General features: G+C 43.2%; 1 protein-coding gene and 1 long non-coding RNA gene across 13 annotated transcripts in view; one reads left to right on the top strand and one right to left on the bottom strand.

The window, feature by feature from the left end:
• Positions 1-25780, bottom strand: part of casz1 (castor zinc finger 1) — a 183468-nt gene that overhangs the window by 109887 nt on the left and 47801 nt on the right. The gene's annotated exons all lie outside the window — the stretch shown is intronic.
• Positions 10291-12636, top strand: LOC125293659. Of its 2 annotated transcripts, none has more exons than XR_007193388.1 (5): positions 10291-10376; positions 10836-10991; positions 11261-11358; positions 11522-11582; positions 11684-12636. It is a non-coding gene; the product is annotated as an uncharacterized LOC125293659 (long non-coding RNA). The 2 variants fall into 2 exon arrangements; XR_007193389.1 differs by having other exon boundaries at positions 11522-11618; positions 12119-12636.

The raw sequence follows: 25780 nt of genomic DNA, 5'->3' as shown, positions 1-25780 counted from the left end.
TCTGCGCGGTGTGACACGGGCACAATGCCCGGGCCAATAGGTAACCTCACAGAGAGAGAGAGAGAGAGAGAGAGAGAGACAGAGAGACAGAGAGAGAGAGAGAGAGATACTGACACTGAACATGTACTCAGTTGCTGCTGGAGAGCCAACAGAACCAGAGTGCAAGAAAAAGAACACACGTCAAGGGTGACCTGTAAAGTCGCATTTTTATGTTATTTTTAAATATATATACCAGTTAAACCTGTTGGATGTCACATAAGGACAGGGACAAAAGAACGTCTGCCGCCTCATTTTTCTCATACTTGGCTGTTGATAGACCTGCACACACACAACCACACACACACTGAAAAGGTAATGAAATGCATTTCTGAGATATACAATCATTGTAATCAAATATTCTGATGCCTACAAGCAGACACACCTGCAGTTTCACATGCTTATCTCTGAGAAGTGCAAACATCAAGACTATAGCTTAAGGAGTATCGCTGAAGATCTCAGAACACAGTCCTCTTATGGCATTACTCAGTAACTGTGTTCAAACTTAATTGATCGTTATCTTCCATTTAGGAAATAAAAATCTCCCCTCTGTGTAAGTAAAGTCAACTGACACAAGATGGCAAGACAGCCAGGAATCTCCTGAAGATATCTGATCGAATGAAAATAAAAAATATGACACAGACTTGTAATTACTCTCTGGATAATAGGCCAGATTGGCATTTTCAAAATCATTTTCATGTGGATGGAAATGACATTGCACTGACTATTCTGTATTCACTGGTGCAGATAAATAAACAAGGCATGGAGAAAGAGAGGGGGAGAGAGGGAGGGAGGGAGGGAGAGGGAGAGCGAGAGACAGACTGGAGGAGGGGGAAAAAAACATGAAAAACGCACAGTACAATGGCAAGCAGGTCAGTAATTAGAAACTCTGTTTGCACAGTAATAATTTTAATATATTCATCAGGAAACCGGGCATGACTAGCATGATAAAACACCATCAAGGAAGATATCCCAGCTCTCCCCCTAACCTTTTGCAACCGAATGACAGCCGATTGTGGAGGATCTCAAAGACAAACCGCTGCTCACATTACAGACATATGCAGCTGGGCTCCAATATGCTGAAGGGGAACTGGACAACGGACAGCTGACTAGGGAAATATGGCATTTAGATTCCACCTATGGCTCCATATCATTAAGTTCAGTCCAGTCGGCGTATTAGACAGGTGAATTAATCAGATGTATACTAGCACTGTCTCTTTAAATGTAGCTAGACATTAAATTATCACAAGGTGTATGCATCCTTTACAGAAAAAAAGGATGTTAGCATAGCACGTCTCTCGTCACTGAAAATACAATAATCGCCACTTCCATCGCACTGAAAGCTCGTGACGAAAGCTCGCTGTAACCTTGTTTGTTATTGTGGGTGGTGTTGATGCTATGGAAATGATTGCAAATTGTTTAAAGGAGTCTTGACATGCGAGCACCTTGACCTTATTAAGCCATTTCCTCACAGAGAAAGAGGAATACATAATTGTGAAAAGGATTCAAGGAGTGGAAAAATGGTAGTTACTGCCACCCGCATTCTTGTTACAGGATTGCTCCATACCAAAATAGTTCAGCCCAGTGCTTGCATAAAATCCACCCAGTTTCCTGCAGACCAGGAGTACATGGTATGTTAATGTGGTGATCACACCCAAAAGCAAACCAAAACCAAAAGCTCCATTAGAGTTAAGGGATAAAACAAAATATTAACTCTTTCTGTGCTGGCTGTGCTGTGCTACATAGCACGGACATGGCTTCTGCACCCTGAATATGTTAAGTGCTCTTTGACAAGCTTAATAATTAAAAACAAAAACACACTACATTCACCTCACCAAGCACAAAGACTCGGGGACAACAATCCTCTCTCCTTCTCATGCAACTTATGGCCATTCCATTGTGCTTGTTTCCTGCCTCTGAGCGAACTACTCCAAAAACACAAACCATGAAAGCCCTGTTTATTTTATGTGACCTCCGTCCAAAACTACTTTACGTGACCTTGGGGCTGAGCCGTAAACGCTAATTATGTGATTGAGAAAGAAGAGCGCCACCATTTAATCTCAACCGCCTTCCTCTCTCTCTCTCTCTCTCTCTCTCTCTCTCTCTCTCTCTCTCTCTCTCTCTCTCTCTCTCCTCTCCGCTCTCTTTCTAAGACGATGCGGGCTCCCCCTCTGTGGCCCCTTTCAGTGGGCATGGCACAATGAAAAATAGAACATTTACTTAATAACGCTGCACATGCATAAGTGACAGAAGCTAGTAGGCCTCCTTTTTTGCTGTCAATTGCCCCGTCCCATTCTCTGGGCCCTGTTGGAGAGGACAGCGCAGGGGCTGAAGGGCAGCTACCTCTGTGGCCCAACTGCTCCCCTCCTGCCCCGTGTTTTGTTGTCCGTTCCTTTGAAACGGCGGGGCTCACGCCGGAGGGGGAAGAATAGAAGAGGCGCAACGTGCAACAAGTGCCCCGACGCCATGGAAACGGCAATTTCCCCCCCGAAATATTCCTTTTTTTACCCCCCCTTTTGAGGAGCTGTCAGTATGCAAAACGAGCATCACACGACCCGGGGCCCAGGGCCGTGACAAAGCCTATTTTCTGCCTCATACTTGATTGATTAAAAAACTTTTTAGCGAAACCATGTTAAAGGACAAAAAAAGTGACACTTGGAAGAAAGGGTGGAGGGTAAGGCTGTTTCCCTGGCGATACAGCACAGAGAAAGAGAGACAGAGGGAGGTCAATACAATAATCAGCACAAAGCCAGGGTCAGGTAGAGCATGAAAACGGATAACAATGGTGATTACGATGATTATAGAAAGGCTAGTGGTTTAGGGAAATACACCACAACACCTCATCTGAAAAGACTATTCCCTTCTATATGGTAGCACTGTACCTTGAATTTGTAAATGTAAATGAACTGAACCTACAGCTTTATGTAGCTTCATCTTTACAAAGACAGGGAGGAACAGAAGAGATAGCACTATATATCGTCTGTTTCTAATAGTGAACCTCTCAGCAAGCCTGTCACTATATGAACCTTGTTCAGTGTGTCTGATCAGTTGTGTGATGGTAACTAGACAGACCTCTCCTGATTTATGGCCTTCCTGTAGACAGGCTGCTGCAAACCCTGATGTGCAATCTCCACTCATTAACACTTGGGCAGCCCCTCAACATTTTCCTAATGCTCCCTCCGCGCATGATCGCTTCCTAAACAGCCCGACGCGCCAAACACAGGCCGTGTTCTGCTGTGACTCACACTCATACCGAAAAGGATCAATACGCCACCGAGTCAAGGTTTCACACGTCTCGTTGACCTAAATGACAGGGCCATCTGCAGAGGAAACAGACGAGGCTCAGCTTGTGTGATCGGCTACAGAGCCAGGCCTCACCTCATTATTCAGTCACCTCTGAAAAATAAAGAATCATTATAGACACACAGGCCCGACAAACCCATGGCTCGTGCCTCTGGCAGTTTCATAGCAGTTTTCCCTGCCCAGGATGGATTTTTATGTGCGTCCCGTTTATAATCAAGAGGAGGGAAATCTGAGAGAAAACAGAGGATAAAGCCATCACATAAGTCAGCGCTTGGGATCGTTTCTTATACAGTATATATATAATGTTAATTAAACACAACCATTGAATTCCCTCCTTACCGTGGCAGGAGGAATGGAGTTACATCAAGGAAAGTTCAACCCCCCAACCACTCCACCCCACGTCCACCCCTCGTCCACCCCCATCCTCCCTCAACCCCCATCCCGTCATCTGTTTGAAAAGAAAAAGAGCATATTTACTGAGAGTATATGAGGGGGCGTGCAGCATGCGGAGCCGTCCGAAGGAAAAATTAGTATTCCAGATCTGCCGGTTCTCAACACAAAATCAGCTTGGCCAAATCCCCACGGCGGAGGTGTCAGACAGAAAATGACGAAAATCTGCTCCTTGACAGGGAGTCATTTATATTTTAGCTTCGTTCCATTATCTTAACGAATCCATCATCAGCCAATGCAATATTAACAGCAGAAAATCAACTCATTAGATCCAGGGGGATTTAATCAAGATTGCAATCATGTATGCGGTTCCTGGAGAGTTTGATTTTTTTTTTTCTTTTTGGTCCTTTCCACATAATTGGCGCATCTCAGATCTTAATAAATTATTCTCTGTCTCAGATTGATGCCCTTTTTTCCCTCCCTCGCTCTTTCTCTCTCACTCTCTCTCTCCCTCTCTTTCTCTCACGCCAAGCACTCAGCCACTCTGACTACAATATTTACCATAAACATTATTATGTCATGGGCACACAGTTTAAAATGGCCTTTAGCTAACTCCGAAAGGTAATTGGCTTCTCCATTTCTCTCTTGTTTTCCCATTTAAAGGCCCAACGATATTGCAGATCATTTTTTCCCAGAGAAAGAGACAAAACCACTCCTTGCCCTCGCTGACTTGTCAAGCCTTTTCATCCCTTATTGTTAGTAGAGCCCAGGCAGCCTTTGAAGAGTCCATGCCACTAAATAAGAGGGATACAGAGAGCAGTTGGGTTTGATCCTCTCATTAACGGATAGCAAACTAACATTCTGTTTGGAGGACGAGGACTTCACAAGCTTCACAGGACACGGGTATCATAGGAGAAAAGGGCTTCTTTGATTAGATGTCGCATTGCTTTGTGCTTTAAAAGCACAATGAAAAGTCTATATTGTCTCTCCTACAGAGGATGGTGTTCTTAGGTGTAGTAGTTCAGTGTTCTTTTTTTCCTGGGCAATGCATTTTCAGGGGTTTATACTTAGCAAACCACAAAACATGTATTTAAGATGTTGACTTTTTCCATCACCATGTTTCCCTGTGGTACGAAGGATATCGAAATACTGATTGCCCTTTTCCCAGTATGCTGCTGAGTGTTTTTGGCATATTTTGATTTTTGATGGAGGCTATTATTATGCATAGTTGATGCACTCAGTGCACCTCAGGACCAGGTTAAAAAGAGGCCTCTGGCATGCCTGGGCTTGGTCTGTTGCCTCGACGACACAAAGGCAACAGACAAAAATATGGTAGTATTAACATAAATTTTCTCCTAACATGACATACACAAAGGACTTCATGCCAAGCTCTCTTAAATAACTCATAAATCCCTGTCAAGTTATTTGTTAGTCTTCACCAAGGAAACAACATGCGGGAAAAAAGGGCAACCTATGGCTAGAAATTACATATAATAATGTGCCAGTGTTTTTTTTTTCAGCTCCATACGCATACGCAACATGTACTTCTATTCGACGAGTGGGCTCAATTTCCCCTCCTTTTTTCCTACTTTTCTCCCTTTCAAAGCACCTCATCCTGAATCCTCTCTGTTGCCAACTGTGCTTCCTCCACAGACAGGATTATCTCGCAACATGTTCGACAAGATCCAAAAGTGTAAAAACTGTGCGAGAGTCCTTTAATCTGTGTGTGGAACAAAGCCTTTTTGTGCAGGGCCGACCCTGACCTTGTCACTCAGAGTTAAACTTGCTGTCGGTTTTGGCGATATAAAGCCACTGCTGCCCCCACCACCCCCCACCCCAAATACCTCAGCAGCACCACCACGTTCTCTACGTCCTCACCACCCTCTCTGCCCAGCCCATGCCTTGTGTCTGGCACACTGAAAGCCCGGCTAATCCCTCGTCTCTCAGAGATGGCCACCGGTAAATCCCGGGTCCTGAGTAAACCAATCTCGGGAATTTTTTATCTTGATTTATTAGATTATCAGACCTTTGCCTGGCTCTTTCCTGAGTCCCTGTAACACATTCTAATCCTAATCAGAGCAGACAAGCATTAGCCCATAGTTCAAGGGGAGCTAAACTGTGGCTGCTTTCCACCCACCTCTCGCAGCAAGGGCAGCAAACAGCTTACTGACTTGATGCACAAGCTGTTGGATTCTGTTGTTTTCGAACACCATGTGTCTTTTTTTTGTTTACTTGTTGCTGATTAGGGAAAAAGTTGATAAATTAGCATTTTACAGGACTTTAAACTTTGATTCAGACACAGGAGCCACTAATCATTAATGTGTTTATTTATCATTAATATCAGTCAGTTAATATCTCACAAACTTTTGCCTAATCCTAAACTGCTATGGTGAAGACCAGAGCTTGTTACCTAGTTATTCAATCAAGTCAGTTATTTGGCTAGTTTGGCGATTTGATTCAATTGATACATTAATCAATTAATGGAAAGGGAATTGCCAGTCATTTGGAAGGCCGCACACATTTAAACGAATCTCCCCATTTGGAGAAGCATGTCAAAGCTGAAATCCTCCTCTCTATCGGCTTGTGTTAAAAATACTTCCTAAATCTAAACCACTTCTGGCTGTTGATCTTCTAAGACCTATAAATAGTGACACAGCCAAGAAAAAGACGAGAAGAGGCCACTTCTATATTTGCTCTCCAATCACACGAATCCAGCCTCAATACTCAATTAGCCTGCTTTCACTGAATCTCACAAAGAATATCTACTGACAAGACAGATGAACGAAATCTGCATCCATACATTCTTGCAGCATGGGCATTAGTATCATTTACCCAAATGCTAAGCTAAATTCTACATGGTGAATACCAAGTGCTCAAGGGTATAAGGATTCCTTCCTGTCTATATATACCGTTTTCCACCAGTGAACTGGCAGAGGAAGACCGGAGTGGCTTCTTCTGACACATGAGGATGAGGGAGTATTTGCAAGCGACTGTCTCTCCACTAATGCTGGGGACAGCTGTTATTGTGCCAGAAAATCTGCAGCAGCAGCAACAGCAGTGGCAGCAAGGATATCCTGAAATACTATTGAAATCCACTAAAACCTCCTTGGCGATGTAAAGTTATATGGCTGTTTGGCGCCATCTCAGTCAATCTGAGATCAATCTTGCAGGGGCCAAAATGGGGGTGAAGGCGAGAAAAGTAGACGACCGACTCAACGACAAGTCTGGCCAAGAGGAGGTTTCACACACAGGGCAGGGCTACCCTTCAAAGTTGCAAAGGGATTGGCGTTCACTCTGTCTCCGACTGTGTGTGTGTGTGTGTGTGTGTGTGTGTGTGTGTGTGTGTGTGTGTGTGTGTGTGTGTGTGTGTGTGTGTGTGTGTGTGTGTGTCTGATTGCACAAATAGCAGTAAATGTACATAAATAGAGGATGTACTTTCTTCTACATTATACAAGAAAAGTGCATATCATCATTATGTTTGTATGTTGTGAAGGCCTACTTTACCTGTCTGAAAGGGTATGTGTGTTTGTCAGCGTGTTTACAAGTGAGTGTGTACTATAGCAAGTGTGTACATGTGCATGCATGTTTGTATGAGAGTGTATTTGTGTGGTGTGTTTATGTGTGTGTGTGTTTGTCCCTGCTTGTTTGCGTGCATGTCTAGTCGTATGCGGCTGGCCTGTCTAAAGGCTGGCATCAGACGCCCCCACAGCTGCCGTCGCCGCCACTGCTGCCGCATCTCCTGACCACAGCCTGGGGCCACAGGGCCGAGCTAAGGGAGATGTGACAGTAATGTCTGCTCCCTGTACGCACTCGCCAGCCCCCCTGAAAGCGAGCCGCTGCCGCTCGCAGACCAGGCCCCGTAGGCAGGGAGACGCGTGTTTATATATCAGCTTGCACTCCGACACAAGCAGCCGTTTAAGCCTTAGAAGCAATCTGACAGCGGGCTCCTTTTTTTTCTTTTTCCTTTTTTTTTTTTACAACAAAGGGCTGAGAAAAACTGGGTCTTCACAAGGCAACAAGGCAGGGTGCAGTGGGGGAGAGTGAACCTTTTGAACGGGTGAGAAGTCACACACACACACACACACACACACAGACACACACACACACACACACACACACACACACACAGACACACACAGACACACACACACAGACACACACACACACACACACACACACACACTCACTCACACACACACACACACACACACACACACACACACACACACACACACACTCACAGGGGCTGGCTGTAGTGAAGTATACACTCTCATCAGCTTGCAAACCTCCGATCTGCTTGGCAAAGAGTACTTACTGTATTTCCTAAGCCAGACCTTGTCAGCTTTGCGAGCCAATCCATATCCGCCTTGCCTGCTCTCCTCAAGCTGCTTGCTCCTTTCTGCGAGCAGGGAGATATTTCACCAGCTCTGGTTTACCTTACGTGCGCTGGTACTCGAGGGAAAGGTGCCCATGTAGGGACAAGGCCCTCTCCTCCGTACAGCCTTCCATGAATCAGAGTCCAAATGTGTATGACCATATCTCTCTTTCTCTGTCTTTCTGTCTGTCATCACACATTTAAACAAAAAGAAAAGTTGTTTGTATGTATGGAAAATGTATCAAAATGTATGAAAGAGCCATACAGTTTTCTTAGAGGTCCTCTCACAAATATAACGTTTACCATCCACTATGCCAAAAGGCCTTTTTTTTCAGTATGCCACAGACATTGAAGTACAACATCCACTGAACAATCTAATCCTGAACCAGAAGCAACACGCCGCACATCAAAAAGTCGGTTTCATACAAAGGCTTAAAACACTTTTTCCCTCATGTCCCTGCTTTCTGATGTCTCTTTCAAAAGAAAAAAAAAAACCCTGAAAACCTCACTGATCCTCTGACAGCCAACATGCCACAGTGGAGAACTACATCACCTCCCTGCCTGTGGGGTCTAAACACCAGTGGAGCCACATGGGTTTAGAAAGGCAGGATTGGGGTGGAAGAGAGGGTAGGTAGGTAGGTAAAGCAGCTGTTTACTGTAAATGGGAAGGCTGAGGGAAGGTTAGAAGGAGTCAATGGAGGCTAAAAAGACAGCAGGTCCACCGATGACAGAAAGAGTGGCCAGGGACTACAGTTCAGGACTTCTGGAAACCACATCAAACAGGCCATGGAGCGCAGCCAAGATGAACACACCAACTGTTGCAGCGAGAGAGGAGAGAGAGGAGGAGGAGGGGGAGGAGGAGGGGAGGAGGAGGAGGAGGGAGGAGAGGAAAGGAAAGAGAGAGAGAGAAAGAGGAAAAGAGAGAGATGGTGGGAGGGGAGGAGGAAAGGATAGGGAACAGAGACAGAAAAGGAGTAGGAGAGAGACAGCTAGAGTTTGAGAAAGAGAGACAGAGGGGGGGGGGGGTTAAAGTGTGTGTGTGTGTGTGTGTGTGTGTGTGTGTGTGTGTGTGTGTGTGTGTGTGTGTGTGTGTGTGTGTGTGTGTGTGTGTGTGTGTGTGTAAGGGGTTGTAGTTATGGGAAACACAAACTGCCCATGCCTCACTGCTCCAATCAATCTAGGACCGCAATCAATCCGGCAGTGGGGACACAGCCACACTCTCAGGGCTATCAGAAATGAGGCACTTGTTCAGAGGAGCACCTGACTAATACCCGCCACAATGTCACTGCTATATTTGTATCCTGCTAATCTGCTCGCCGGGCTCCAGTCTTTTTCCACTTTCCTGCAAATTTATCACTAGACTGAAAAGGCCGGAGCCAGATCCTAAGTGCCTCACCCCTTTAAATTAAACAGTGGCATTTCTGATAAAGCCACTAAATTCCTTATCTGACTGCTCAAGGGAAGTCTTTAAAGGCAAAGTGTCCCTTTTCCTAAACCAGAGGCTCATGGCGCTGTACGTCCCCAATGCCCCCCCCCTTCCTCCTCCCTCTTTTCCCCTCCACACTCTCCTTCACTCTCTGCCCCTCTTTCCTCCAATTGAAGGAGAAAAATCGAGCACCAAAAATAGCACGAAAACGCGAGTGAGGGTGCATTAGGAAAACGGACAGCCAGGGCTATCTTTCCAGAGGTGCGAGTGCGATAGCGCTCTATTTCCGGAGCGCTCCTGTGCCAGCAGAGACAGTGACATGAGTGCGTGAACCGCTGAACAAAAACCGCTTGGTTACAGACCACTCGGGCAACCAAACAAGGCCTGGTCCCACTGACACCAAAGTGATTCCTCTCTCTCTCTCTTTCTCTCTCTCTCTCTCTCTCTCTCACTCCACATTCACACTTGATAAAAATGACTCCTCAGCGTTCACACTTTTATAAAGTGGCAGCTCACTGCAAATCACAAAGTTATTTGATAGGCTTGAGAAGTGATCCCCTGCCCAGTGATTATTGCTGCAGGGCTCCTTTCACAGCAGTCCCTTATGTCGGGCCTTCGTCCAGATTAAAAGTGACCTCAACTGGCAGATAGAGGTGGAAGGCGTAGAGAAGAGGGTGCAACATGTCGTACGCGTTCACTCGTGGTGTGCATCTGCTACTATCACAGAGATGAACGCAGTAACGGAGTTTTCACTTCAAATATTTGCAACATACGAAGATTATTGTCATTCAAGATAGTCTGTACTTCAGTCATTCTCCGTGTCACCCGAAGTGCAATTATTTAAAGGTGAGGGGAATTTTTAACATTATAGACACAAAAGGTGAGGAGAATTTTTTACATTGTAGACACAAAAAGATGGATCTGTTTTTTATTGCTTATGGGGGGACAATGATGAAGCATAGAAACAAACCTAAAACAAACCAAAGTCATGTTTATGGTTGTCAAGAAAGTTTGTGTGAGGCTAAGGAAAGTTTGGTCAGAGTCCTGTTCATGCTCATAGTACTGTAGCTTTACATTGTTCTCTGGGAGTCACACGAGCGTCAGCCCAGTTTGCTCTGCACGCCTTCACCATCACAGGCTTGTCAATAAATGTCTTGTTCACTTGCTTTCCGTTAAGAGATTCATTACCTAATATGGGACAGTCACATTCTAGGTTATTTTGAGTATGTGTGATAATACCCCTTCTCTCTCCCTCTCCCTCCTTCTCTCTGGACACACACACACACATGCATATATACACACCAGCACTCTTTGTAGATTCCAGGACAAGCCAGCACAGAGGGGTGGAATATTTGTCAACAACAGCACAGTAGTGTTAGGGCCACAAAAAGGGGTGTTATTGAACACAGCGCTGGCTCACTGATGCCACAAAAACATACTTGAAAATACCTAAACCACACAGTAAGTGTTTTTTATACATGTCATCATGAATTTATGTGATGCAAAAGATTCCATGATCCATGATTAGATGGCAAGGTATTTTGATATACTACCCTAACCCTCCCTTTCACATTTTCATAAACTGTTTGAATGTCAGGAGTCCTAATTTAGCCGTATTTATTCAAAACTGTTTTTCATCCTCTTTTTATAGTTCCTAATCTACTTTTTGATATGGAGTGATGTGACTTCCTCTGGCCTTCCCTTCCATTGTTTTTGCCTCCTTTCTTCAGGAATGGGCCTGAAACGCAGTTTTCCTTTGTGGAAGGTCATGTCACATTCTACTGGAAAATAACAGCCCTGTTTAAAGGTGACACAATCACGTTACAGAGTAAGTTCAAAAGATAGAGTAATCCTTCTGCATTTTGTCTGTGACAGAGCGCACAGAATAACACTATGTGTGTGTGTGTGTGTGTGTGTGTGTGTGTGTGTGTGTGTGTGTGTGTGTGTGTGTGTGTGTGTGTGTGTGTGTGTGTGTGTGGTACGTTATCTAGCTGGGTATCTATGGTCGGATTACCTCAACAGGAAGATGGTGTATGTCCAAGACCACAGGAGGTAGAGCTCTGGCACACACTCTCCACTGGCAGCTTTGTAAGTGCTTGACCTTTGACCTCACATAGTTAATAATGTGTCTGCATTTTCCCTCCCATCCACAGCACATCAACCTTTTTCAGCCCAATCAGACACAGTGGGGATGATTCACATACAGTATTCTTAGTAGTATGGCAAAGTTGGAGTAAAATTGTTAAAAACTCCTATATGTTTAGTCTATAGTCTTTGTTTAGTTAATCTGTATACATCAGGTGTTTCTGAAAGGAGTCATAAATGGGCACAAAAAATATTCAGTAGCTATTCTGAAACTGTCATTTATCTTCATCTATTTCTTTGGCTATTTTGACTTTTCCCTTATCTGACGAAAATGCAGTGGGTCAAGTCCCTGAACTCACATGAAATATTTTGTTTTCCTTCTTCTTTCCTCCTTGAGATTATGAAAAGGAAGCACATTTACACACAAAAAAACATGTTGCCTTTGGGTAGAGATATCCACCATTTGACTGTCATTTTGTTCTCTTTCCCCTCCTCCATTTTAGCCATTCATACACAACACCTCCTCTCAGCTGTCCCCGACTTAATCTCACAAGGTTTCACACACTTCAGAAAATATGCAAGATACTGAAGCAAAGACCAACTGCAAAATGAGACAGGCCTGGCACAAAGACAGGGCTCAAAATAGACAAATACAGTCTCTGTTATCCAGCTGCCCTCTTTAAATCACTTGTGGCCCCCTACAACAAGTGGTCACAAGCCGGAGCAAACAGGACTGTTTCATCAAAAAAAAAAAAAGAAAGAAAACACGCCGACCATGAACAACGTCCTCCTTACTCCGTATCAAATCCAAGAACCAAAAAGAAGTTCCAAAATGAACTTTTTCCCCTCTCCATGTGCATGTTCAAGGCTCTTGTGTGTGTTTTCCTTCCTGTCAAAGAAATGTGTTCTTTGCCGTGCATTCCAGAGCATCGGCAAGGACACTAGCAGGAGAGACGAATGGAAAAGTTGTGTTACAGGAGGAGAACGTTCAGAGAGGGAGTAAGAGAGCAGGAGAGAGATAGAGGGAGGGAGAGAGAGAGAGACAGAGAGAGAGAGAGGGAGGGAGGGGAAGGAGCAGGACAGCCGCTCTGATGTTTGATGTAACGCTCGATCGAGACCGAGAATGTTTGTCACTTGACAACCTCTCATACAGTAGCTCCTCTGCACAACTCTGTACAGACATGGATGGACACACAGGAGGGGTGACGTTTACTTCCAAGAAGGGAGTCCAGAGTGGATCTTTAACACTTCTGGTTTTTCTGTTTCAAGCTCTGTGGCTCCACATGATCGAGGCCCTCCGCTGAACTGCGGGGCCTGCCAAAGCGATTATTTTTATGGTGCTGGCAGGCCTACTACCGTCTCACCGAGGCGTTCCTCGCTTTGTTCCCCTCTCTGAGAAGGCAACAGGTTCTGAACACTCCACGCCGTGGCAGCCCGCTAGGCTCAGAGGGGAGTATAAATTATCACCGTTATTTAACATGTGCTGTGAAGGGAGTAGCCAGATTTGAGACCAGCTGCTAAAATTAGTGGCATTTAGCTCTTTTGGAGATCGATCGAGCGGAGCCTTGAGTGAGTGAGTGTGATGCGAGTTGTTTTTGAAAATTACAACGACGGCAAAATCCCCGGCAGGGCACCTCCGCTGAGGTTTCGGTAGTTTTTTTACTGGTGGGACAAATCCAGACCTGACTTACAGTCGCAGTTACATTACAGAGCAAACATTACAGCCACAGTAAAGGTGGAGGAGGGAGAAAAAGATTGGAAATATTTTTCCTTCAAGTCATAATGGCAAAAAACAGGGTTTTAATGTCGAAGATTTTGTAAAGTGCTCCAGAGATTATCATGTGTGCTACATCTCAAAGAGAATGAGTCCACTGAGAAAGTGATATTGCAGATCCCATAGTGATTCATAGTAGGACTACAAGAACTGGCAAAATACTGTTCCTCCCAAAACAAGCCTCTCAAAGATCTCTAACAGCTGACTATTAAGCATAATCACAACCAACGGCTGACTGCCAGGACTGAACCAAACCCTGCAGCTTTCAGGCATCTTTTTTTTATTTCTCCTAAAATGACCCACCCGGAGAAAATGCACAAAACATGACATGACACCTCTGTGCTACAACGCAGAAGCCAACTAAGCCAACTGTCCAGCCCCATTGGCTACTCTAGCAGGCCTCAGCCTTGGAAGCCTTGACCATACATTCACAAACCCATTCAGGCATCTAGCCAGCTAGCCTTCACAGCATACAGCAGCCACAGAGAAGCTTGGAGCACAGAGAGCAGTGGTCAGACTCACCAAACCCATAAATCCAGACGGTCAGTGGATGGTCTGCGCGAGTCACCCAGGCCAGAGGGCCGATAAATTGTGTTGTGAGCCGGCTGCATTGTCTCTGTCTGTGTCTCTGCTCTGGTAATCTAATGTGCTCAGCATGGTCTTGGTCACCTTGACTTTGGTTGCCATAGTGCTGAATACAAACATATCCCCACCCAGAAATACACCAAATAAGGCAAGTGGAGGGAAAATATCATAATCTAGTTGAGTTGAAGAATATACAATATAGAACATAATGGAGTGGAAAGGGAGAATAAAGTACACTGTAAAAAGTATGATGTATAAATCACTCTCAGAGAGGCACACTTCTATGAGATGGTGCAGCCTAGGTACACAACAAATCCATACTAACAAATTAACAATAAATGCTAAATATTATTAAGATGATATTCTTATTATACTGCAGTCACCTACTGTTTTCTGTGATCATGATTTCAGCCACAGGTAAATTTAGGACACTTAGAGAGAAGGACCCTTAAGCCTTTATCAGGGCAACTGTGTTTGTTCTTAATGTGACCTTTAAACACTTTCCTCAAACACAGAGGAATCGCGCTACAAGGAGGGAGCCGTCCTGTCTAGCTGCCGACCCCAGCAGATGTGCGTTCGGAGGAGTTCAAAAGAATTCTGCACGGGGGCAACGCTATTTACATAATCCTTCAGATATATTCCCCTGCAACCTAATCAAATTATTCACAAGTCTAGCCCCTAACCATCCAGACCCCAGTAATACACAGCCTCCCCACTACCCACACTTGTGTGCCTTAATCATATTGAACCAAACCAATGTCAAATTTCCCTTCAGAGTGGAAAACAGTGACAGCAAAACAAAAAAAAACAAAAAAAAAAAACACCCTGCATGCTTGTGTCAGACACGCAAAGATGTCCGCTACAGAACACGTCCCCGCCTGAAGGTCTGGCTCAGTTGCCATCTCACATTAGTGCCACATTACGTTTCTTCTCATGTTATGGTCGTATATGCCACAAGCATGTTTAGCCTGTGTGTTCTTTAAAAATAGAAAGTATGATCCATCAATGAGCAGTTAAAAAAAAACGAGGTCAAAGACAACGATAAAGCCCAAGTTTTAATCATGTACATGTAGGGAGTGAGACATTGGTGGTTAAATGTAATTGATGCTTTTAAAACATGTATTCCGTGGCTGATGTGTAAAATCTTAACCTTCCATTACAGAATTTACTGTCCCACATAAAGGACTACACTACTTAATATATATTAGAGTGAGTACTATTCACTTAAATAAAACAAATCACTCTCCTGGTGGGCTACTAAGTCATATAATTTATTAAGGACTAGTGTGCATGTTTAACTGGGGTCTTTAATCAGCATGATCATACATATCATACATGTACATGCACATGCCCCGTATGTATGTACAGACTATGCATTCTATACACATTACTCTGCCATCACCCCTTTTTACGCACACATGCAATCACTGTTGACACAAAGTTAACAAAAAAATCCATACTTCACTTTGTAACACCCTGTTTAAAGTAGTCAACCACTGAGCATGGCCAGAAAGACTGTGGTTAGTCCTTATGCAAACAGTCAGATTATAAATCAAATTTAAACACCAGTTAACGATTTCTCAGCATGCCAATCCAGCTCCTGTGAGAGGCATGTTGTTTTGCCTTTGCCATACTTTAACAAGTAGCACCTTTCATGGCCAACCTGCTGCTGATTGTTCACCGCAGCGCAGGACCCGAAGGGTTAACGTGTCTGTCAACAGCAGCACAAAGTTTATACCCTATGCGCGGTCAATTTCCAATGACTTCTTTTCCCACATCGAAATAAACTATTTTATGTCTCCAAATATGCAGATCATTTTGCTTAATGAAAGATGCTTGACGTCTCAGATCCAATTAATATGCAAATGCGAGTGAGGATTTATTTGTGACATTCTGTATGGGTGAGAGAAAACAAAAAGGCCTCTTAACAGTTACACTAATTGCTGTGACTGATTGTCACATATCATCATTCACTCCGAATCTCCTAAATACCAAATTTCAGATAAAATTCTCCCTTGCACTTTGTGTGGATTTATTTACAAAGCGCTGGTATATATCAAAGTGCTCTGGCACACTGTGCAGACTTCACTTTGCATGACAAGAGCACTGGCATAAACAATCCTCTAAGTTTCCTTTTGGAAAAAAAATATACCTTATGCACAGAGAGTGTTTAGCCTGTTTTTTTTCCCGCTTAAGGAGCGATTACAGTGTTTTTTCACAACTAAATTAGTATATTTGTTCTCATATTATATCCCACTGAATGCTTTTATTAAAACAAAATAGATTTATTTCTGTCTATACTTTTCCTGGGGAATATTTACATTTTCTGTAAGCCCTTACTTTCTGTGACCTCAAGATGTGCTTATTATGGCAACCATACTAATGCGATCCCAGTCTACTGGTACAATCAATGATGCATTTATGACGTTAAAACTTAAAAAGACTAATGTAACTTCACTATTAAAAATCTTTAATGGACAGAGCAAGACTCAGTACCTTGCCATTTGCAACATCCTAGAGCTTTAATGCTTGAGGCATTATACAGAATATAGCTGGCATCTCAAACAGTGTAATCGACTGGGGATTTGAGACGTGGCTTCCTTGCAAAACAACTTGAATAAAACAGTGGGTTGGCTGTTTAAAGCAACAGACCACTCTATGCTACATTAAATGGTTCTAAGTAGACTGAGGACTATACGTATAATTTTAGGGTCTAGTAAATGTTGCAGAGATGAGGTGTATGTTTCTAAACCTAGCCTAATGGAAGGAAATGGTCAAGTGGTGAGCCACTAATGTTTTTCTGAGTTTTCATTTGTTTTTACAACACATAACCAAACTATTTGGAACACATAAACAAACTATTCTGCATTACATTGTTGTTTCTTTTGTTGATCAGCACAACAGCGCAAAAGCGCAACAAAGGTGCTTTTAGTCTGCTCATTAGCACAAAACCTCAGGTTTTATTGTATTTGTTTACTCCTTACCAATGGGATTGTAATAAATTATTTTATCAATAGCACTTTCATTGTTGTGGGCTGTGATCGCACTTTTGAGGGATCTTTTCCCAACATAATCACTGCAGAAATCTATATTTTTCTCCCCCTTTAGCAGGATACCTGCAGATAGAGTGATGCAGAAATGTGAAGAAATATCATCTAAACCAACAACATCCTTAGTTGGGTTGTTGGGAGAAATAAACTGTGAACACTGATTCATTTGACCATTCCATGAATGTGAGCATTTAAATGAGAGATGAACATTCTCTGTGGCAATTAAGTTTACAGTAGTGTCAGAAATGTGTATGGTTTTGTGAAGAAAATAAGTTGCCAGTAAATGTGTGGTTTAGTAGCCTACTATGTCCTCTCAGCCCACTAGGCCCTGTAAAATCATACAATCAGCCTTACAAGTTTTAGAGTACAAGCTTTTTAACAGCAACCTAACTATTCTGACAAACCTTTGTGTATAGACAGCGTTAAAGAGCTCTCTGATGCCTCCAATAAGCCTTTTATTCCAACTGCAATGTCTTTATGGCTGTGGGCCTGGCGCATTTAAACAGCTTCCATGTGCACATGTTTTAAAAGGCTGGATCCTACAGTCAGGGATGAGATCTTCACTGGTGTTTTGTGGGCCAAATATAAAGTGCAAAGTTACATCGGGATCATAGTTTGCTGTACACACTTTCATTGTTTTTACCCATATACTGATGTCTTTTCCAGCAGATTTTTACAGCTTATAATTACAAGTTGAACTATTTCAGTGTCATTACAGTATGACTTACTATCAATATCTACTATCTTTGTGGTCTGGAATGAAAATTAAAAAAAAAAAACTATATGCAAAATTGTGTGCTTAGATGCATGTGAAAGCCCCTCATAACCCACAAACATGCAATAACAGTCACAATGTCTCGATGAGGTTTGTGTGCACAATAGGTATTTTTCGCTTTCTCAAAGTCCCTGTGTGTACAATGGTTCTGTCCAGTGCCAAAACTATCTTTACGTACAGTGTATAGCCTTTGGCTGTCTATGCATGAGTATTGTGTGGAGTCAAATGATGAGAAAGCTTAAGCTGCTGGAAAGATATGTTTGTCTAGCCACAAGGAGCTTTGGGCTGCCGGAGTGTGAATATACTGTGTGTTGTCTAGACTCAGAAGCGGTGCAGTTTTTCACTGTCTCTGTGTCTGAGTGCTCTGAGTTAGTCTAGTGGTGGGGACGCTTCGGAATATCTGTGTGTGTGTGTGTGTGTGTGTGTGTGTGTGTGTGTGTGTGTGTGTGTGTGTGTGTGTGTGTGTGTGTGTGTGTGTGTGTGTGTGTGTGTGTGTGTGTGTGTGTGCGTGTGTGTGTGCAAAGCATGTGTTGTTGCTGTGTGGCAAACAGCAGCTCTTTGTGGACTCGACTGCAGTTTGCGAGCGTAATCGCTCTGTTCCTCTCCTCCTCCTCCGAGCGGCCCAGGGTGCATCTGTGCAGACTGTTTAGCAGTCAATGGCCGGCGCGAGATTGTAAACAGATCTCCCATGAATTGCGGGTTTAGCGGTTTCGAGCGCCTCCAAACAAGGTGCTCCTGATAACGCCATTCTTCCTTTCTGATGGGGGTGGGTCTGACAAAAATCAGCCACTTTGCTGCAAAGATGTGATTTGAGAGCTGTCAATCAAAATGACAGACAGCCCTAATCCCCCTCAGGAGCAAATAGGATGAGAAGACAAACCATGCCCTGATATAAATGTTGTTTGTAAATCCTATTTAAGGATGATATTTTGCCTCCTTCATTTAGAGTGTGGGTGATGTTTGTGTAGTCTGGGTACACATGACCACTGTTACTTTAAGAAGAGTGCTTTATTTCAAGTCCAGAATGTACTTAATTTGACTTAAATTGAATTCCTATGTGTTGTGTTTATTTGAGACATAATTTCACAATGCTGTCCCTAATGTGTTAATATGTCTTGTTGTCAGATGAAGGATGAGAAACCAAATGTGTGTCCTGTTTTTAAGTTCAATATGTTTTGCTGGTGTCATAACTGCCTTCCACAATGGCCAACAAGTCGTATTTGCAAAAACAGGCATGCTCATTTCAGATTTCACGTCTCATAAACGATGCTCATTTCAAACCAACTTGACTCAAATTCTAAAAATCCTCTAATTAAATATTTGCTTTGGTTACGGCTTTGTGGTCATTTTTGCATCGAAAACTTTTATTTTTGCTTTGAGTTCATATCACTGTGATGTGATGATGACTGTAGCCACACTGTCCAACAGCCTTGACAAGAAAAACCAAAAGTATTCTGAAATTATAAGCAGACAACAATAATATTGGACTCCTTTCTGTACCCTGTGGGACACCATACTGTTCATCATCTATTCAAGAACATTCCAGAGCTTTCTGTTGCCTTGCAATCATTTCACCCCCCACATCACCCTCCCCCTTTTGTGGATAGACAGTCCGATAGAAGACTCATGTAATTTCGCAGCTGTGTCAGACACATATAAATTAAATATTGAGCTAAAAGCTTTGTTGTCCTGTAGGAAAACGCATGTCATCAAGCATTAAGCAGATATTAATTTTCAATGGACCACAGGTAATGTTAATGTTCAAGGAAGAGGAAAGTACTGATGCTACCGCTGACAACCATTTCGCATGAAATACTGTGCAATTCATGGCATACCACTCACTGAAATATCCTTGATTGTTAAGTGCCCCCACTGTTCATATAGTCATACAAATTAAACAGAACAATGGGCAGTACACAGACACTATGCATTACCTCCACCATATTGAACCATCATATTAGCACCAGTCGGGTATGTGCCATTACTGGCAGGCACTTGGCCTTTGTCTGCTGTAACATGCTTCGACCCACTATGCTACATCTGTCTCTCAGCGGTGGGGGGAGACCAGGAAATGACATCGCCACCGACAGTGGCATGGCTGAGTAGGAGTTTAGTGGGGGTGAGTGGGAAGGAGCACAGTAAGATGCTTTGCGGTTCAGAGCAGCATGCTGGCACCAGATGCTGGACTCTCCATAATGTGAGCCCATGGATGAAAGAAATAATAATACTCTACCGTTCGCAGTTGGATATGACCAGGGCACACTAAATGGGCCATGCATATCTGCAGCATACGGTCATTGTGGAAAATGGGAACTTTTCAGATGATCAATAATAACATCATTACTTCCTCTTCCTATCTCATCATCTTGTGCTTGGGAGCGGTCAAAACTCCCATATTAAATATGATGCACAATACCTCAAACCATTTGAACAGGTTATGCTCCTGCACTCAGCCAGTTGGTTTGGGCCACAGGTTCTTGTCTCCAGAGGAACAAACGCAAATGGAGTTGGGTTTTGTGAAATGTGTGCACAGGGGGTGGAGGGGAGATACGGCACTACAGGGGGGCCTTTGCCGATGCCCTGGTGACTCGGGCAGCCACTTTCCCAAGGCCTGCCTCTTGATTAAATGCATAATCCAGTACTCCCCATCCCCAATGATTTAGTGTGCCTTTAAATCAGCTTGCGCACACATAAAAACCTCAAATAAAAATCACCAAGAAAAACCATTGCACTCTAACTGTTCTATTAAAATGATACCCAGCCCAGCCTTTCTTCCCTGCAATACCGTTTATTCCACATGAATGCATATCTTCGATTTTTTTTTTCTGGGTATGCATATAAAATATTTAAAGTTTAAAATGTCACCGTTGAAACATCAAATGCAGAAGTCTCATTAATCAGTGTGGATGGAGGCTCCCCTTTTAAGGTTATAACCCTTTGAAAGAGCAAAAATTACATTTTTGACCTTGAAGATGAGACAAACTCATAAAGGTAAAATAATTCGCAGTTTAAAGGGAAAGGAGTTATCGGCAGCTTCAAATTGCACGGCAGCAAGTTGCAAAGAGACACCAAACAACTTTCATTTTCGTATTTACATCCGGCCTGTTCAGATTAATTTGAATCCACATCAAGAAAGAAAAAAGAAACAAAACTGCGTGAAAACATCAAAAGGGGCGACTGTATAACTTTCAAATCCACAGGGCCCAGCTATCTGCGATATGCGAGGAGGCGCTGACTTTTTTCATGCAGTTTTATTAAATGGTGCATGACATTTTCATTACTCAAGGAAATTAAATTCACTAATTTTCTTACAAGCCTGGTACGTCTGCTATTTTGGGGAGGTGCAGAGAACAGAACAATTGTTTCAACACCTACACAAAGAAAAAGCGCTCCCTATGAATGCACCTTTTTGAAAAGGAGGGGAAAAAGGATTTAAAAGCACAAAAAGCAATTTGCTCTATAATAACCAAAGGCCTGGTTTTGATCTTTGCTAAAGCGGCATTTGAATGCACATTAGGCGGTGCGGAGCTCTCTGAATTCATTTTCTAATAAATATTAATAAATATTTGCAAACATTATGAGGAACTTTGATGCCCAAAATACTCACCATTTGATGAATATCCCAAGTATAAACTGAGTGAAAGCTACACGTTTTTTTAACAATATGAAATATGGTAGAGGTTATCCTTTCTATAAACCTAGTGAAATATGTAAACATAAATGTTCCAAAGGCATCATATTTTTACCACAAATGTGAATAACAATACAAATGTTGTTGTTGATGATGTCAAGCAATATATTCACTGTAAGTCTAATCTCTCATCAACACCCTACAAATTAGCTCATAATGTACACCAAAAACCTCCCTCTAATATGTTCCATGTGGCAACAAAGGACTCACAGAAAACAAACAAATCAGACAACACAAACGACGCTTATTTGTGAATGGCAGAGTTTCAACTCTCTGAAAATATACAAACAAGGATCTTGGCTCAGGACCCAGGGCTTTTGGTTGGGTGCGGTGGGGTGGGGGATAGGGGGTTGAGGTGGGGGCAGGAGGAGGCAAGAGGGCGAGCCCAGCTGAGTGTGGCTCTTCCAGGGGCCGTGAAAATGCTGGAGTCAGGCGGAACCTGGTCCTCCTCCTCTGGAGATGAGAGGGCTGATTACCCTCCCCCTCTCTGGGGTGCCAGCCACATGTCTGACAACATCATTGGAAAATAGACTGCAGGGGCCCTTTGGGTCCTATAACAGCTTACGTTTAATACAGAGAGAATTCTCCCTTGAAAAAAGTGGGAGGTGACACCACAGCTTCCATCATGGTTGGGCTGAAAGCATTAGAGAAACAAGGAGGAAAAAAGAAAAAGAGCAAAAAGAAAAACATCTGTGCTGCACCGTCTAATGCTGACATGAATGAACTGATCTTGGAGGGGGCTATAAGGGACTACCAGGAACTACCTGCTCAAACAGCGCAGTAGTTGAATCATTTCATTAGTAACCATTAACTGCTCTGTTTACAGTTGTTCACACATCCACTTCTGCTACAAAATTTGCACCACAGACAAGCCATGGGGTCTTTAAATCACTGTGATTAACTATAATTTCATGAAAATGATGACCTTTCTTCTGCAAATAGTGTATATCTCCTTTTACCCATCAACATTATTAGCATCCCCCCTTTTGAATGAACCCTTGCTGAGGTGTCTGCTGGGCTGAGGCTAATGCAGAAACAGACACGGTTACTTAAGCAGCAGATACCGGCGAGGTGGGGCTAATTACTACCTAACCTGCTAGCAATTTAACTAGGGCATCAGCCAACCACCACTGCAGCAGGAGGGGGCCAGCACAGTGCATTTAAGCATGGCTTCAGTCCATTACACCTGCTGTATGGGCCGTGTTCAAAAAGGATCAGGAATGGATCTACAACTAGGTTCAAGTGTGGCAGTAACAATAAGGGAGTCGATATGAGGACTTAGTTTTGATTATTTGGGTTCCATATCAGAAACTAATAGAGCAAAATATGGTGTTTGAACAACATTTGGAGATGGAACCAGTCTCAAAACTAGTCTTCTGAAAACACACCTTGTTTACATTGGATCAAATCAGCCATTATAACATGTCACCAGTATATGGAAATCCTCATGTTCCTGGGTCACTAAATCTGGATCACAGGGTTGGCAAGCCATTAGTAGTACTTTCTCTACAACAGAACATCCAGTTTAACAGGATATCCACTGCACCGCTATATGAGCCTATCTGTCCTACCTGGTAAAGACCCAACAAATCAGATAGAACGTATGACTCATAATCTTCCTTTCTGATCAATTCTGTCCCCTGCTGTGGATCTTTTGTTTACTTCCGGGAAGATTAAAACTGGGCATGACCAGCAGAATCTGTCCCAGTCAGATATGCAAAAACAACTACGATTCATTTAAATTAGTCTGAAACTCGACCAGAGGAAGGAATTTATGTATCGTTGAAAGGCAGACAATGCAGGAAAGAAGTTAACAGTGACAAGGCGCCACATCATGCAGCCTGTATTCTCTTGTTGAACAAACTCAGAGTAATTGGTACAGTATGTATCCCTATCCAGAGGGGTGTTATGATGGCACTTATGCACACATTTCAATTCAGCCGTCATATCGAGTCGAACAAGGGACGAGACAAGATCAAGAAATCCTAATTATAATTACAAAATTACATAGGGTACAACAAGGGGCGCCTAGTTTAATGGTAATAATTACAGACATAGAGCAGCTAATAGGAAATATGACATAGTGAGTGCAGCAGAAGATCTCATGGCTGACTTTGAGGTGGCATTCCGGAGGAAAAGGGTGGTGGTGGTGGTGTGTGTGTGGGGGTTTGGGGGTGAAGTTAAGGGTGTGCTGATGCCACTTAAGCTCCAAGAGCTCTGATTAAGACAGTTCACTCATCCGCCACTGCCCCTTACCGAGACACGGTGCCCTACCACTCCTACTGTATGGAAGGCCGAGGGAGAGAAGGGGGAGGAGGAGGACAGAGAGAAAAAAGAGAAAGAAAAATCCCCAGTCCTGCACCCAAACCGCTGCACGTGCCCTGTTCCTGTCTCCTATTATTACTCGACCATGATCCTCTTAAGCAGGCTTCTTCCCTAGCGCACTGCCATATGTTTTCAGTTAAGCCTTGTCTCTTTTTCTCTTCATTTAAAGACATCGCGATTGCCTAGCCAGGAGCACTACACAGCCCTTCTCTTCTCACTGGCTCTCGTTAAGCCTCCTCTTCCCCCCACTCCACCCCGTTCAACTGTGTCTTTTTGGAACCCTAAAAATGCTGCCTTTTTCAAAATTAATTTACAGCTGCAACAGAGGGGGAAAAAAGCCCTTCAGAATTTTAATGCTGTTGTAAGTAATTTTAAGGTAATTCGCTCCAGATTTCGACATTAACCTTTGAAACAGAGTTCACAAAGCGACTAAATTGTGCCTGGTGTTGACATACAGAAAGGTCATTCAAGGAAGAGTTTCCTCTTTACTCAATTTAGCATTGAACACACAGGTCACCTTTTCTCCTGAACAGGCCGTTTTCCTGCCCACTCTACAAGTTTATACCCTAGACCCGAACGGCTGAACAGCAAAACCGATATCCCTCACATTTAGAGCTGCACATTTTAAGTTAATTTTTCCATCATTTTAAACCGCCGAAAACCTTCTGCGACAAAAATAGGTGTCTGTTTTCCATTTGGATCCTGTCGAAGCAAGTAAAGGCTTGAAGTTTCCCGGAAACAAAGATGTTCACCCTGATCAAAACAGCTCTTGCCTGCAATTAGCCGGGGCCCCAGCGCTCGGTGTTAAAGTCATGATTGCAGCAGTAATTTGAACCATTTAGAGCTTGTTTAAAAAGGCAAGGAGACGCAGCTCCTGCACGGTCACAGCTGAACAGCGTTCCTGTCGGTCTCAGGATCACCTGAACCTCAGCCAGCACTGCTCCCGAGAGAGAAAGGGACAGAGAGGGACGGAGAAAGAAGGCTGGGACTGTGACCTCTTGCCCATTTCTTTCCCTACATTTGTACTACAGTGATTCTTTCAAACAACCCCACTGTGTTAATTATGGCTGTGATTCTATTGGTTTTTTTTTTGTTTGTTTGTTTCTTTCTTTCTCTTTTTTTCTTTTCCTTTCCCTTCACTCGCAGTCCTCGAGTCCTCCAGTATGTTGCCACCAAAAAAAAAAAAAAAAAAAACCTTGAAGTGTCTATTTATGTATCCCAATGTTCAAGGCAATGTTTCTTTTTCATGGGAAACAATAACTAGAGCCAGATAATTAGTAGTCAATGACAATTTGAAATATGACAAAGTAAATGCTCAAGTGAAAGTTTCCCATCCGGACTACTTATGGAAACTGTAAAATTGGGTGTACAGCAGGGGAAATTGAGCCTGTAATCTTGAGTCTAAATGAAAACTTCTTCAGGGACTTTTCAGCATCTTTTTATGAGGTTGCAACACAATTAATGATGCATGCTTTGAAGAATGTGATTTAACATGGTCTTTCTATCAAGGATTCATGGACAGGGCTGATCCACCTCAATGACTCTCTCGTACTTTGCTGACTCTTTGGTACTTAACATTAGAGTTTAGTGCATTGCTGGGCAAAAAAGGCATTACAGTTCAGTATAAGCCATAATTTGTATTTCCTCAAAAAGAAGTCCTGTCATTAAATCCACACAGAATATGAACAATACTTAAAACAACAGGAAAATAGGCATGTGCAGCATCAGCTGAAATTACTTTTGGAGGGGCCATAGGACTTCCAAGGCCTCGGAATACATAACAATTGTTGTACCCAGCAAGCTTTACTAAACCAGGATAGGACATTAACTATAGTCCTCAACTCCTTCCCTTTGGTGGTAATCCATGAAAACATCCATTTAAGCCACGGCAGTAGCCTTTTGTGAGGCTAGGCCTGGTATCAAAACCAGACAAGCTGTCCCCGTGACTCTACACAGCGGCCCTGT

The sequence above is a fragment of the Alosa alosa genome, chromosome 4 (assembly GCF_017589495.1).
Source record: "Alosa alosa isolate M-15738 ecotype Scorff River chromosome 4, AALO_Geno_1.1, whole genome shotgun sequence".
Taxonomy (NCBI): Eukaryota; Metazoa; Chordata; class Actinopteri; order Clupeiformes; family Clupeidae; genus Alosa; species Alosa alosa.
This window is presented reverse-complemented; position numbering and strand designations above follow the sequence as displayed.